Raw genomic sequence first — 13,105 nt, 5'->3', positions numbered from 1 at the left:
CCTCCCCCTCTCCACCTCCCCCTCTCCCCCCTCAGAAGCCAGATCATGATTCCTGTACAGCTCAGGTCTCTACCTCTTCTAAAACTCTGGTTTCTATAACTTACAGAAATAACAGAAATTTATAAACCAATGTTCTTCCTCATCTCAAACAACTCTGATACCCACCCAGAAACTGTCTTTGAGCTATGTCAAGCTAGCCATGCTCCCCCTCAGTGGAGGATGGGGAATGTGTAACATAGAAATAGGGGACTTTTTGCCTCCTTCCATGTTACATACTCTTATATAGTCTCTCCCCCTGTATGCTTCCTGCATCTTGCTGCCCATGGCAACCAACTCCTCCTCTTTCACTTTAAGCTATCTCTGCTGATGTTCTCATAATGTCTATAATTCCCTTACCACCAAGGTCCTGTCAGTTTGCTGCTGGTGTGATGTACTGACTTCATAAGGCTACCTTACCCCTGGGTAAGGACAATCATGGCCTGTGTGGTTTTAAGGCCGTCTCTCCTAATGCAGCTCATTTCTGAAGGGCAATTGTGTCTGCTCCTTTCCTGAACCTGCCACTCCTGTTCCTGACCATCCATATCATTATTTCTATTGAGGACAAGTGGACAGGTTTGATAAAGTACATCACCATGAATGCATCTTACTATAACAAAGCTGTTGAAACTTTATTAAACAGGATAGTGACAACGGCAATGGCCAATAGTTCAGTATTTGTCATGTCAACATGTCCACACACGGTTTTATTTAATCCATGCCATAGTCCTCTTGGGCAGAAATCAGCAGCAGCATTCTTCACATATGGAAAACTCGAGACTTCAAGACCTTCCCCAAGGTCCCATAGTCATTAAATGACAAAACAGTGATGCAGTTCTCCACTTTCCCGTTATAAAACTCCACAGTGCTCTCATGAACCGAATGCCTCTTTCTTCCAGAATGCTTTGGAATCATGGCCAACCACGGCTACATAGTTGGAATCCTTAATCTCCTTTCTGCCATGTTCACTGGAATAGTAATATATATACTAAGGCAACCCTGGTGCAGAACGTGGGGAGGGATGGGGATGTGCATCCCAGTCATAAAGTGAAGAAAAAGAAAGTTAACTTTATGTAGCACTTTTAGATGTCAGGATGCCCGTTAGCTTCTGTGAAAACACGTCATCACACAGGACCAGATAATGACAAAGCGTTGATTATGGGAAAAGCAGGTGGTGCCACTCCCAAGTGGTCGTTTCTGTAGAAACTCTCCAGAAAAAGCATCAATTAAGATTTTAATGAATACATATAGAAGAGTGTTGGCCAACATGGTTTTTGTTTGGTTGTTTGTTTCATTTGTTTTTTTTTTTCTTTTGTTTCTTTAGGCCTGTAAAACATCCTAGAATTGTTTGATTTGAGGCAAAACTATCTTTTATTGCTAAAGCTGTTAATTCTGATGTGTTAGCCTTGTTACGTAGCACAATACTGACATATTTCATTTACTTCTAGAATGTTATAGTTGATCTTTTTTTGTCATAAATCAAGGAGAGAGTCATTAGTAAATAGCACAAAAAATAAAAGTTTATTTAAGACCTAGTCTGCTATAGGAAATATTATTTTAGGACTGTAGCTAGATAATAAGTTTGCACATCCTAGTTGACAGAAGCTGGTCACCAGGGATGGACCTTTGAATGCTAAAGACATCCCTGGTTCCAGCCCTTTCTTTCTGCTTCTGTTTGCCATTATCTATTCTGTTTATAAAGATAGCATTGGCATACTAACATATCCTATATATTAATATTATTAGTATATTAACTTATAAATATATTTAATACAATTAGCATATTATCTTATATTAATGAAATAATTTTATTATCAAAATTCTATTATTTTGATAATAAAATTATTTTAATATGATTTTCTTCAGTTTCCCGAGTTGCACCTATGAGACAAATTCTCTGAAATGGATTTGCTAAATTAAAAGATATATTATTGGAAATCCCTTCTATGCACAAAACTCACTCTGAACAGATAGATAAAATATGGTCATATTAGATATCTCAGTTTTGTGTAGGTAAACCCAACATTCAAAAATAAGAAGACAATAAAGCAGCCAAAACAGTGTTTCTCTGTGTAGCCCTGGCTGTCCTCGAACTCACTCTGTAGACCAGGCTGGCCTCGAACTCAAAAATCTGCCTGCCTCTGCCTCCCGAGTGCTGGGATTAAAGGCGTGAGCCACCACACCCAGCTACCCAGGGTAATTTCTTATCGAGCTGTAGCTGTGGTTCTGTCCTTACCTAGCAGTTGTGAGACCCAATGTTCCATTTCCAATACTGTTAGGGGGAAAAAAGACTTTGACTCGTTTTAAGGGGGGAAAGAACTAAAACAGTAGAAAATTGGGTGAGTGACATAGGCAGGCACTCTAAAGAGCAGGAAATGCAAATAACAAATGTGAAAAAGAGTGTTCAGCTTCATTCATTTAAAATAGGCAACCAGCGTTATGGCATTTCCCAGTTATCAAACTATCATGATGTAAGTCTGTTTAAGAATATGGGAACAACACTCAAGACATTTCTGAACAAATAAGATTCCTTCGAGAGGCCATTGGCTAGTCATTGTAACAGACTGAAGCTGAACAAGGTTCAGTGGTGTATGTGACACAGGAACTTGCTTTGAAATATCCATTTGTCAAGTGTCTTAAAATCCAAGGGACATCTCTTTCAGCAATAGCTCTGTGAAGTCTCCTTTTAAACTACTGAATTTACGTCATGACATAAGGGTGTCCATCTGTAACAGTACTGGAATGCCAAGCTAAAACCACTTGCTATGTTCCCAGACAGCATCTATTGTTGCTTTTTGAGAAACACTAACTTGTTACTCTGGTACAAAGGTTTGAGTTTTGTTTTTCTTGAGACAGGATCTCTCTACATGGACCTGGCTGTCCTAGAACTCACTATGTAGACCAGGCTAGCCTCAAACTCACAGAGATCCTCCTGCCTCTGCCTCCTAAGTGCCAAGCTTTAAAGGAGCAGCCACCACACCCAGCTCCAGTTGTTAAGATGTTCACAAACAGACTGTTAGTTGAAGTATTCAAAATTATCTGAATAGTTTACTAAGACCATTCTATATGCTAATATTTAGTTTAATCATTCTTAACCCTCACAGGCAATTATGCAACTTTGATACATTGTATCCAAATGACAGGAGGAAATAGAGAATAACATGTCAAAAGTAATAACCTAGTTAATCATTGAGCCATGGCTTGAAGTTTGTTTTGCTCAGTTCCAAAGTCTGTGCTGTTCCTATCACTTCATCCTTTTTAATAGCCAGGAATCAGATCTTAGAATTTTTACACAGAAAGATTACTTGAACCACTGAGTTGTGACGACAGAACACAATGGGTTTATGTATCTCCCTGAGTGTAAAGTCAGTATAGACAAGATATAAGAACAGAGAGAAAGTTTTATTACCTGGAGCTGGTGAAGAAAACACAAAGGTCGAATCCACAGTAATTTCCTCTTCCAACAAGGAAACATGGGTATTGTATCCAGGGAGCCTATTTACATTCATGCAGACTTGGACTCATTCCTAAGCAAACTCACTCATAATTTCAAAAGAAAAGATAGTAGACAATTGTGTTGTTGTTGTTGTTGTTGGTTTAGTTTGCTTTAGTTGGGTTTGGTTTGGTTTTTGTGTGCTTACCACAAAGTCAGGACACATATACATAAAAGATTAGAGTGATGGGCAGAATTGTTTCTGGGTGTACTTAGCTTTACCCCAAATTTTTAGCTGAAAATGAAAGAAAGGATATTTGAAGGTCATTAACACAAGAATCTGTCCTGGAAGGTGCTTGCCCTTGCTTAGTAACTAATAATACAACAGCTTTATGGCAAAAAAGGAAGACATGGTATTCTCGAGAGGCTCAAAGGTAGGCACTTGATTTTCTTTAATTTTGGGGGAGGGATTTTATATTTTTTATTGTATGTATATTAGTTTTTACTTGAATATATGTCTTTGCATCTCATGAGTGCAGTGTCCAAGGAGGGCAGAGGAGAGCATTGGATTCCCTGGACTGTACTCATATAGATGGTTGTAAGCTGTCATGTAAATGCTGGGAATTAAATCATGCCATCTCTGAAGCCCCATTAGAAAAAAAAAATTGAGTTGAATCTCCAAATCACATACCTAATAAAGATGTTCTGAGACCACTCCTTACAGCTTTTGAGAGTGTGACCTCAGTCTTACCATGTTGGACACTATATGATGACCACTCTCATAGTTAAGCCATACTGTTTAACAAACTCTTAAAAAAGTTTGATCTTCAAACCATAGTTCATGCACTGTTCAGTGTCATGAGCACATAATTATGTAACCGTTAGCACTGTGTCTATCAGAGCTATTACATCACCACAGACTGACTGAAAGGTTATATGAGGTAATGAAATCGTCACTTTCTGCCTCACACTGCCTGGTAACCCACCACTCCTTCCTGTATTTACGAATTTGATGATTTTAATCAACAAGGGGATTATGCAGTAGCAGTCTTTGAGTCAGCTTTATTTCACTTAGTATAATGTTTTCAAGGTCCATCCACATTGCCAGGAATAAAATATGAGGACTGCACTTCTTTTTCAAGATGAATATTTTGACTTATGTATATACCACATTTTGTTTATCTACACATTCATCGATAGATGTGGGCTATTTCCACCTTTTGGCTATTATCAACAATGCTGCTATAGTTGCTAGTATTCATACATATGCTTAAGTCTCTGCTTTTTCATTCTTGTGGCTATACCTAGAAACTGAATTTCAGAATCATACAGTATTCTCAAGACTCTAACGTACCAGTTTCTGTGGCTATGCGATATTATGAAAACATCTCTTACGTGAATGTAACTCTAGACCTCACAGACATAGTTAATAACACATTTTGGGATCACGAATGACGTAAGACTGCTTTCTGATTGCGTACTCCAGTTGTTTGTTTAACCTGCTCTTAAGAGAATAATAGAACAACACATCTTACTTGACTAGATTTCACAACCTAACTTATTGCATAACTGTAACTTTGTTACATACTCTTCCATGACCCTTACCTAGAGTAAAGCATGGGTGGTCTGATAATAAGTTGTTGAAAGTAGAGCAAATAGAGGTTGAAGCAGTCTTTTATGATGACTATCTACCATCAGTAGACAACAGACAATTGTTGCTGGAGAAACAATGTTGCTAATAATTCCGTTATCTGGGTGCTTTCGAGTCAGGGATTTAATCCCTCATGAAACCCAGCTAAATATTTCTATGAAATACCCCATCCCTTCCCTACATGATGTTTTCTACACTTTTCAATAGACATGGAGCAAAGCCCTTTGCTAGATACAGACATACACACCTAGACGTGGACAGACACACAGGAACAGACAGAAGGATGGACTCACAAGACAGTATTCAGGCAGGTACAGATTCCGATTCTTACATTATACAGAAAGGACAGAAGACACCGGGAGAGCGAAGTAGAGAATTCAAATCTGGACTCTCTTTTCTCTCTCTCTCTCTCTCTCTCTCTCTCTCTCTCTCTCTCTCTCTCTCTCTCTCTCTGTGTGTGTGTCTCCGTTAAATGACACCAAGAGAAAGTGCTTTAATGTCTTTGCTTAATAAGATACTGACACATAATTGGTGACCTTGAGTTTATTTTCTATAGATTCAAACTGGCCACATTTTGGTGCCCTGGATGGGGAACCTGTAGAGCCAAAGTGAAGCACTTTGGAGCAGCTAGTATCAGGGAAGGGTCACCTGAATTCATTGGCACTTATTGGGACAATCCCTTGTTGGGGAATGTGGATTTTAGAAGTCTCAGTCACCATAAATAACATGAACTGAGAATCTCCCCCAAAGCTCCCACCTTGTCTACCTGCAATGCTGGAGAGGTCCCTGGGAAAGGGGAAATTTGCCTGTGTGGGGGCTGCTGAACCAGTAGCAGGGGTCCTATGCCCAGAAAGCTCTAACCTTATATCTTATTTTGCCTTCTTTAGCAAGTGTGGTGGCTTGAATAGGAATGGCCCCCATAGACTCGTGTGTGTGAATGCATGACCTGTAGGGAGGCATGACCCTGTTGGAGGAGGTGTGACAGCCTTGTTAGAGTAGGTGTGCTTTGTTGGAGAAAGTGTCACTGGAGATGGATTTTGGGGGGTTTAAATGCTCAAGTCAGGCTCAGTAGCCCTCTCTTCCTGCTACCTGCCGATCCGGATGGATCTCTGAGCTACCTCTCTAGCGCTATGTCTGCCTGCGTGCCGCCATGCTTCCCGCCCGGACAACAATACTCTAAACCTCTGAACTGGAAGCTAGTTAAATGCTTTCCTTTATAAGAGTTGCCATGGTCATGGCGTCTCTTCACAGCAATGGGGCAGAGACCATCATAACAGCAAGTCTAGTTTGATTCTTCAATTTCCATCCGAGAGGAAGAGCGTGGCTTTCCCGGAAGCCCAGTGACTGCTTTTTCTCTTCGTCCTCTCCATCCTCTTGCACCATGGGGAATCCTTTGTCTCCTACATTTCATGTGCATGCAGCATGACAGTTAAGAAATTAAAAGTACGACATCATTGAAACAAAGTTGCAAACACTCATGTTTGGACAACCCCATGAATTCCTGTGGGGCATCCTTGTCCCAGGCCCCATATTCAACAGTCTTACCACCCACGGTTACAGCAGCAAGCAGCCTCTACAAGCTCCCCTTCTCCAACCTGCCTGACCAAGTCTATCTGTAGCTAATAGAAAGTCCGTTCTCACATTAAAGACATTCTGGCTTTGCAGCACCTTTGGATACAAAGTGTGGACATGTCGCTCACTGAGGACACAAACCTAAAAGCTTTTAAAGAAAGTTTAATTATTTGACTCTGTTAAATAAAGAAAATGTCAAAACTGAGACTCGATGACCTGCCAGCCCTCAACTGATATAACATTTATTTCATATTTACCATAATAATATAATTTAATATAATAATATAACATAATAAACAAAAGTAAAAAATGTGGAGCCTCCCAGAAGGATCATAGACTCTGCCACAAGGGCCTAACTAAATAACTAACTAACTAAATAAATGCCTCTGATATTTAGATTCTCAGGGTCTTCTCCCACTAACAGACAAAACATATGAAGGTATGTATGGACTTCATGTTTACAAGAAGCTAGGTGTGCAAACAATAAGATTCAGAGAAAATATACATAACAGTAAATTTCCAAAGTTCAAAGTTTAACACATTGGATTTGAATTTAAAATCAATGGGGTTCTCATAAGTTATTAATCTACCACTGCTGATAGTTATAGTATCAGATATTAAAATTTTTTTTTTTTTTTTTTGGTTTTTCAAGACATGGTTTCTTTGCAAAGCCCTGGCTGTCCTGGAACTCACTTTGTAGACCAGGCTGGCCTCAAACTCAGAAATCTGCCTGCCTCTGCCTCCCAAGTGCTGGGATTAAAGGCATGTGCCACCACCCCAAGCTGCTATTAAAGCTGAAAAGAAAAGAAAAGAAAAGAAAAGAAAAGAAAAGAAAAGAAAAGAAAAGAAAAGAAAAGAAAAATTATCACAGACAGAGGCTCAACAAGATTAAATTTCCTTTGGCCACTTACTGTTTTGTCATATTTTTACTGATACCCTTTCAGGCTCTGGCTTTGGCTCAGTTGAACACAGGGGTCTGTCTGCTCAAGCTGTTTAAGGACATTTAGTGCTTTCTCTATGATGAGATCTCCAAAGAGAGCAAGGTGAACAACAGTGGTTCTAGTTATACATCTACAACCTCTGCTGTGTTTTTGTCAACTCTAAACAGCGCGTGTCTCTCATGACATTCTCCATAACCCCCACAGAGAAGTCATAATTGAACAAGCTCATTTATTACAAATCAATCAGTCAATCAATCAATTAACCAATCAAACAAACAAACAAACAAACAAACAGACAGAGGGAACTAAGGGATTACCCACTCAGGAGTAACTTACCAAAGGAGTTTACACTTCAAATTTTAAAAACTGTTTCTCTCAATCTTTCCTCTTGACACCTATTAAAGTATAACGTCATAAAAATACAATATGTATCCAAAGTCATGATTTTATGTAAACTCCCAAGAGGACCTAATCAGGGTCTGAGCCCAAGGCTTTCATGACTTGCAGCCTAGCGCGTAGATTTTCTCTGGATCCCAATATGATTGGTAAAGCCACACAGTGAACTGGCACCAGGGGACTAGCATCTGGTAACAAAGCAGAGTCATTGCTTGACTGTCAAATGCAGGCAAACTGCATGTCACTTCTAGTTCTTAGCCCGTTTAACCAAACTTCCTCTCGTTACACTGTGTCTCAATCTCCTGGCTTTAATTCTAAGATCACAAGTCTGTGCCTGGATTCCTATTAATCTGACTCACTGGGGGGGGGGGGATCTATTTTAGAGCCACTTAGCTATAGCTTGGAACAGATACACATAGAATGATTCATCACAGAGGTTCCTGCAGCTTTATTAGCCATTACAGTCATCGCTGCCTCTGCAACAGTAATCTTATTCGATCTATGCACACTACAGCAAATGTCAGTTCTGATCTTTAAAACAACATGACTGAATGACAGGCACAAACCCAAACTGGCCAGTAAGTCCCTAAGAGTTCTGATGTCCTTTGAAGCCACTGCTATGTGGCTTGGAGAACATCAGGGACATCAAGGCCTTAGGGATTCTCTTATCTCCACCTCTCTAAGACAGGGATTACAGGAGCATGCTTCCTGCTAGTTATGCTCATGTAGGTACCTGAGACATTATGTCCTTAGGTCCTTGAGATCACACAGGGAAGCAATTTTCCATCCCTCCCAGCTCCATAGCACTTATGCCTACTTTTTAATCGGATGTTTTAATTGTTGTGTTATAGTATTCTGGATATTGATCTGTTATCTGATATTTTGAAACTATTTTCTTCCATTCCCTGGACTGTCTTTCAATCTCTTGACAGTGTCTTTTGATGTACAAAAGCTTTACTTGGGATGAAATCCAGTTTAACAAAAGTTTTTTTCTTTTGTAACTAATGCTTTGGTGTATTATTTAAGAAGTAAATGTCAGATCCAACTTCATGAAAGTTTATTCTTGTGTTTTTCTCCTAAGATTTTTATACTTTTAGCTTTAATTTATTATTAAATCTATTAATTTACTCTCTCTCTCTCTCTCTCTCTCTCTCTCTCTCTGTGTGTGTGTGTGTGTGTGTGTGTGCGCGCGCGCGCGCGTGTGTATGCCATGATATACATGCATGGAGGTCAGAGGACCCTCCTGAATGAGTTTTGGGGATTCAATTCAGGTCATCGGGACTGACAGCAAGCATCTTAAATTTAAGAATTTGAGTCACATCTTATGGAAGAATAGGAGGAAGGATTTCAGACCCCACAGGGGATAGGAACTCCACAGGAAGACTAACAGAGTCTAGCTGTCTAACTAACCCGGACCCTTGGGGCTCTTAGGATCTGAACCACCAAAGAACATGCACAGGCTGGACCTAGGCCTCCTGTCACATATGTAGCAGATGTGCAGCTGGGTTTTCACATGGGTCCCAAACAGCTGGAATGGGGACTATCCCAAAAGCTGTTGCCTGTAGGTGGTATGTTCTTCTAGCTGGGCTGCCTCGTCTGGCCTCAGTAGGAGAGGAAGTGCCTATCCTCACAGAGACTTGAAGTGACAGGATGAGGGGGGCATCCCAGGGGGTGTCACAGCCACTCAGGAGAAGAGGAGGGGAGAGGAGGGAAGGATTGTGGGAGTGTGTAGCCAGGAGGGGGACAGTGAATAGGATGTAAAGTGAGTAAGTAAAAAAAAAAAAAAAAAAAAAAATTAAATTAAGTTAAAAAAAGAGAATTTGAGTCACACAGAATGGGAAATGTTTTTACTAATTACACATCCAATAATGAACTAATATCCAAAATACATAAAGAACTAAAAAAAAATGACATCAAGAAAGCAAATAGCCCAATTTAAAAGTGGGGTACAGATCTAGACAGAGAATTCTTTTGAAGAAACTCAAATGACCAAGGAACACTTACAGAAATGTTCAGTACTCTTAGCCATGAGGGAAATGCAAATCAAAACTACTTTCATCTTTCATCTTATTAGCCAATCAGCATGGTTAAGATGAATACAACAGATGCCATAAAACCCAAAGATACTTCACTATGCTACACAGCACTTGCTCAAACATGCTTGCCACTGCTCTGTTCGTAACAGCTTGAAACTAGAAACAGCATAGATGACCATCAACGGTAAACAGATAAAGAACATGTGGTGTATTTACACAATGGAATATCAGTCAGTCTTTGAAAAAAATGAAATCATGAAATGCACAGGAAAAAGGATGGAAGTAGAAAAAAAAATAATCCTGAGTGAGGTAATTCAGACAAAGAAGAACAAATATGGTATATATTAACATATATATGGGTGCTAGGTCTTATGTCATTGATAAGAAAGCTGAAGTCCATGTAACACTGAAGTTATGTGCAGAGTAGGTCTAGGATGGAGCGAGGGATCTCCTTAGGAAGGGGAAATAGAATAGATAGTTATGGATGAGTGAGGGGTGGGACTTGAACAGGGGTATCAAGTAGGAAGGGAGAGAGAACAGTGACAAGGGAATATGGAAAGAGACAGCTAAAACTAAGGGCTACTTCAGAGATTGTATGGAAACTTAATATAGTAGAAGCTTCCTAAAAATATGCATATATGAAGGTGACCTAAATGGAATCACCAATTGGAGATAGAGCCCCAATGAGACAACTCTAGTCACCAAATGAAAATGTCGGTACCAGGAATAGGTTGCATCTAATTTTCTTGGCCAAAGGGAATCCCTGAACAACCCAGGATATATCAAAGGCTATTATTAGTGGCTCTCCACAAACGGACGGTAAGACCTTATTGTTGAAGACAACACCTACACAGCTCATTGAACACGGAGAAGCCAAGCTGGTACATATCTAGAACCTTCACCCCTATAGACTGGACTTCATGGTACTGGAAGGTCCTCTGCACACTATCAAAGGAGAAAAGCCAACACCAAGCCAACTACAAAACCTTTGATCTACAAAAGTGACTTGGCAGCTGCAGGAGATGCTGGTGAAAGGGTGTCATAAGGCTTGAGAGAGTAGCCAACCAATGTATGATTTGAGTTGTAACCTACTCCATGACACGGAACTTATACCCAATGCTGTTGGTCCTCATCATAGTCTGCTATACTCATAGATCCTTGCCTTGTTCACTCATCCCAGAGAAGATACCTCCTGCAGCAGATGGGAACAAATAAATAGACCCACAGACAGACAAACAGACAGACAGACAGACAGACAGACAGACAGACAGACAGACAGACAGACATGTAGAGAATGTAAGACACTGGCACACTCAGTCCTAAAAGGGATGTCTCCCGAGGGTCCAGGGAACTCTGCAAAGGAGGAGGAAGAAAGAGTGAAGGAGCCAGAGGCAATGGAGGACATCTGCAGGGAATCAAGGCCTCTAAAGACATCAGAGCTGTCACACAGATGAACTCAAAAAGCCTGAGGTGACATGCCAAAGGTCTGCAAGGGTCTGGACCTGATGAGGACTTAGAGCTGAAAGGAGATGTGGACACATGCATCAATCCCTAATCCAGAAGCTGTCTCCGATAGATAGCCACTTACAAAAGAAAATTTCATTTCCTCCAAGGGAATGTCACTGGAGAAACAAACCATCTTACGGGTGGGCTCCAGGCCAGGCCGTAGATGGCCAACACAAAATCATTCAACAGCATCTTTGCAGGTTCTTTGTCTCATAATGTTAAGTCGAGCTGCCCCCCTCGACTCTCTTTCTCTTTCTTTATTCTTTCCTTTCTCCCCCCCCCCTTCCTTAAACTTGCAGGTCCTTTTTTATATATATTATATCTTCTGGTTTTGGATTTTTTTTTTTGAGATTCCTGTTTGGAAACATGTGTGTCTTCGTATCTATATGCATTTCCTATTTCTTATGCTTTTTCTGTCTCTTTTTCTTGTTTAATAGATTGGTTTGCTTTGTTTTAAATTATATATATATATATATATATATATATATATATATTCCTTAGCTGCCAGTCTGTTTTCTCGTGAGAGACAAGGATGTTGTAGATCTGGATAACAGGGGGGGTGGAGAGGATCTGGGAGTGGGAGGAGGGGAGTGTACAATCAGAAAATATTGCATAAAAATACTATTTTAAAGTAAAGGAAAAACTATAAACCTTCTTTTACCTATAAAAAAGAGTTTGAGCCACTTTGAGTTAGATTTCATGTATAAGTAGTTTAGTTTTATTTTTGTAGGTGGATATCCTGGGCATGTGGAAGGGAGTGTTTTGTTTTGTTTTCAGTGCAGCCCTTTCTCTACAGGCAAACCTCGTCATCCTTATTTAAAAGCCATCTGAGTGCATATACTAGAGTTTCTCTGAGTCTCTATTGCATTGCGACAGTCTCTACACTTGGGTTTTCATACTAGTAATTGCCATTATTTAATTACTGCAATTTCTGTCATAAGTCTTGATATCTGTAAGAATGATCTCTCTGAAAGGACAATATAAACCCCATTTGTCTCCATTTAAGGACCCCATTTGTCTCCATTTTATGGACCAGGCCAGATTTCAAAAAAGTTCATGAGACACCAGCTTCAGGAGTAAACGCTAAGTCCCAGAAACTAAGTCTTAAGAACCAGCTCCAGGGACAGACCATAAAATCCAGAACAAGATCATAAAACTCCCTCCCAAAGAACAGTCTGGGAATAACCACAAAAATGGGGAACTATCTTATCTCAGAATGGGCCATCTGTGCTGGGCAGCCCTATCTCATCACACGGTTGAATGATCATGACATAGAATGCAGACCACTGACTACCTATGCCCCCCCCCCCGAGTACCCACCAATGAAATTTGAAATTAACTAATCCTTCTAGAGAATTCCCCTGGTTCCCTATAAGAAGGCTTGTCTGGGGTCACTATTTTAGAGAATGTTTGACCCTTGCATGCTGGTTGTTTCTGCAGAATAAACGTTCTTTTTGTATACTATCTGAGTCTGGGGTCTTCCTTCAGTGATTTTTTTTTTGACCCTATACCTCAAGTTGTGATCTTTTTAAAG

This window comes from Mus pahari, chromosome 19, assembly GCF_900095145.1.
Source record: "Mus pahari chromosome 19, PAHARI_EIJ_v1.1, whole genome shotgun sequence".
NCBI lineage: Eukaryota > Metazoa > Chordata > Mammalia > Rodentia > Muridae > Mus > Mus pahari.
This window is presented reverse-complemented; position numbering follows the sequence as displayed.